Raw genomic sequence first — 3,964 nt, 5'->3', positions numbered from 1 at the left:
AAAAAAAACAACTTCCCAGCTGAAGAGTATTTGGAGTAGGAGATGTGGGGAAACGACTCCGCCCTCTTCTTAGATAAATCTGTCATGGCTGAATATACTTGGAGGCATTGGAGAAACCTTTATTGAAAACCGTTATATAACAGCAGGGGGCGCTCAAACATCAAAAAAGGACAATCTTTCCAGGACAGGGTGCAGTTGAGGGCTGGCGCCAGAAGAGGGCAGTAAGACATTAAGTTTTTCTGTGTAATCCTGACCTGAAAGGATGTTTTGAAAATAAAAGCAAAGTTATGAAACATCTACAAAAAAATATCAAGAATTAATGAATTACTTTATTTTCAGCAACAATAACAGGATTTGGGTTTTTCTTATGTTAAATGAACAAATATGTGAATAAATCTGATGATAATATGAGTTAAAAGTCTGTGAGCTTGAAATCCATGAATAGATATGATCATAAATAAAATTAAATAAAAATAATAAAAAACTGACAAAGCAAAACATTCATGATGCGATATTGTTTTTTTGCTTTGTTTTTTTAAATAGGCTCAAAGCATTTTGTAAACTTGGGCGTTATGTTAAAAAATGAGACATGAAAAAAAAAAACCTTCAAGGTTTCGGATCTAAATTTATTCATAAAAAAGTCTAACAAATTTATTAAACATCAAATACTTAGTTCATATATTTATTTTTAAAAAGTTGAAAAACATAGACTTTACATTTTTATGATTTTCAATTATTAGTAATATTGTTTAGTTTTTTTTATTTCTATTTTTCGGACGGGGTGTTGACTTTTTTGCTTAAGTTGTAAATGGAAGTTCTAAGGTGGCTTTCTTTATGTAAAGTTTATGTAAACGTAAAGTTTATGTAAATGTAAACGTAAAGTTTATGTAAATGTAAACGTAAAGTTTATGTAAATGTAAACGTAAAGTTTATGTAAATGTTGGTGGTACTAAGAGGCTCCTGAGTTGGTCTTGGAACAGAATTAGAGATCGTGAGAGTTATTACCTGCAGAAACTCATTTTAACTTTAGCAGAAGGAGCTACTTGTTGTCATAAATGAGTTTCTTGTTTTGTTGGGTTTTAAGTTTGTTTTCACTTTGATTTGCAGTTTCAGTTTAAATCAGGAATAAAATCTTTGGTTTTATGGGATGTAAAATTCTACAGTGTTTGTAACAGTTTTTCCTGTGCAGCAGGTCAGCAGCATCTAACAGTGTTTGTTACATACAATCTGTTCATGAGCAGAGAATCTGAATAGCTTTTTGAAAAAAGGACCTAGTTGTTTACTTTTTCATTTATTTTGAGGCTTAATTTAAAAAATGCAAAAAGTGAGAATAGATGAATCTTTCTGCTTTAAAAAAAAAAACAGATTCTACTGTCAAAAAAATAGACATTCATGTATTTTAAAGTGTTGAAAATTAAGGAGGAAAAGTACAGAATTTCTGGGGTAGTAAAAAAAACTTTTTACCATTAGTGTCATTTTTTGACTCATTGGCAGCATTGAATAGAAAAGCTTTAAAAAATTTGTTTTTGTATATAAATATTTTATTGTTGCCTTAATAAAGATAAAGATCGCCGCTCAGTTTGCTGGCATTTCTGTGAAGAAACTGAAATGCAGCTAAATTCAGTTTATTTCTATTGCAGCAATTAAAAACACAAGCAGAGAAAATTCAATCAGATTAGAGTCACTGACCTGCAGGAGATGCTCCTCCTGGATAAGCTAACGGCAATGATTTATGCTTGTATTGTTTCATTGACTGCTCAGCAATCCCTCACAACGAGCATGCATGTAGCGACAGTGGAGAGGAAAAACTGGTTTTAACCTCCAGCAGAACCAGGCCCAGTGGGAGCCGTGGGAGCTGACTCCTGCAGAGGCCGACTGAGGTTCACGGAGATAGAAGAAGACATTAATAAGAAGCAGAGATTCATAAGGAAACTATTAACTCGCTTCACTGGTGGCCCTGAACAGGAAAGAGACAGGTAAACAAATGAAAGAGAGCACGGAAGTGCGGGGGTCCACAACGCAAATTGTTCAAAAAGGCATATTGGACCAAAAAAAAAACAACAACAACAACAAAAAAAATGTGTCTGGAGCAGGAGAAATGTAAAAATCTTCTATAAGCCTCGTATGGCAACATAGGCTCTAAGTGTATTATCCCACTATAGGGAAGGACTATGTGGGCTTAAATCTATAACAAGCATTCATGATTAAATGTTTATCCTGGAACAAATGTCACATCATGTGACTCTGCTGTATAATTTTTGGTGTTTTAAGTTTAAATTCCATAGAAAGAACGAGGAGAGGGAGGAGCACCGTGTGGAGTTCACTGCTCGCCGCTGCATCGCGCGGTTTGTATGTATAAGGTTTTGCTGCATTGATGAAATTATAGAAACGCAATAAAGGAATCTTTCAACAGTAGACGCGTTTCTGTTGGGAGGACTTGATTGAATCATGAGGAACCAAGCAGGAACTGACCTCCATCAGAGCAGAGCTCTCTAACCCTGAAAGCGCTCCTGGGTGTTATTTTTATTTTCAGGATTTGGGGGAAAGAAAAATGGAAGAAATCTCCCATCCCTGCATCAGAGCGCTGCCTGTTTGATCTGTGGACGGTTTTCATTGCTTGAAACCAAACTAGCAGCAGTGGAGTTTGTAGATGCAATCCACTTCTTATATCTATCTTTGTTCTCCTCTAATTTATCCAGAAGTTCTGCAATCAAACTGTTTGACTCCCAGCTTTGGTGGCCGGCTGCATATTTAGCCTTCCCTGGAAATGCTTTTCCAAATGACTCCTTTTATTAATTGACAACCTCTCATTCCAAAGCAAACATGTGGGGAAAGTTTGTGCATTGACAATAAAAGCAAATGATTCGCTCCATCCTACTTTGAATCCTCGGCTCTCATCAGCTATCTTCCTTCTTTTCCTCTTTAGGATCCATGGCCGGAGACAAACCCGCCGCTTTATCTGCAATGGCCACGTTCCCAGCACCGCGCCGCGCCGAAGAGTGCGTCACACGCTGTGATATTCAAATATTTACAGCATTGGTAAATGAATGTTGATTTGACCTCCTGCACACCGTATTTAAACAAACAAAAAAACATCCATCTTTAATCATTTTCATACTTTTTTGAGAAAGCTCCAAGGAGCCACAATGGAGGGCGCTAAAGCGCCGCAGGTTGCCAACCCCTGGCCTATAGCGAGAGAAACAAGACTAAACACTGGAAAACAAGTCAAACTCCATCACCTATAGCCAAAGGTGTTGATGGCAGCAGAACAGCTGATACTTCTCTCCAGGATGGAGTCACAGCCAAACAGGAACAGACCAGATGAAGCTAGTATGATGAGAAAAACAGTGAAAACATAAAGTTAGAGTTTGAACTAACAGATATTGCTGGATTGGAGAATAGAGACAGAATGAAGCAGGATGATGTAAAGTGGTCCCTATGTCAGACATCCCAAGTCTCCTAGAAGTTCAGGGAGTCTACCTGATATAAAAAGATGTTCACGGATAAATTATCCAGGATTTTAGACCGTGAGGGGGGGTGTTTTGCTTTTAGTTTATTCAGGTTGTGTCATGAACCAGGACAGATGGACCCAGTACTCAAGGAGAGACAGCCAGTAGGAAAGTTCAAAAAGTTTATTAAATAAAACAAAAACTAAAGTGAAGCTGTGGCCCGCGGACACTGCAGGATGGGGGGCGGGGCACCGCCCAATCACAGACACTCTGCAGGTGAAACACAGGTAAGTGACCATGATCACCTGACAGAAGATGATTATCTGAGTTGGACACTTACCTGGTTTAACAGTCCAGTCCAAGAATGCCCCCAAGTGCTGCAGTCCCAGAGGACATGGAAGCTGATCCTGGTCAGGGATCCAGATCAGGCAGGAACAGGATCCAGACTTCCAGGCATCCACAGGCTTCCAGGAGGGTTCAGAGTCTGACTGGGACCAGAAGAATGACCAGGTGGT

This window comes from Cyprinodon variegatus, unplaced genomic scaffold (assembly GCF_000732505.1).
Source record: "Cyprinodon variegatus isolate N-32 unplaced genomic scaffold, C_variegatus-1.0 Scaffold3, whole genome shotgun sequence".
Taxonomy (NCBI): Eukaryota; Metazoa; Chordata; class Actinopteri; order Cyprinodontiformes; family Cyprinodontidae; genus Cyprinodon; species Cyprinodon variegatus.
This window is presented reverse-complemented; position numbering follows the sequence as displayed.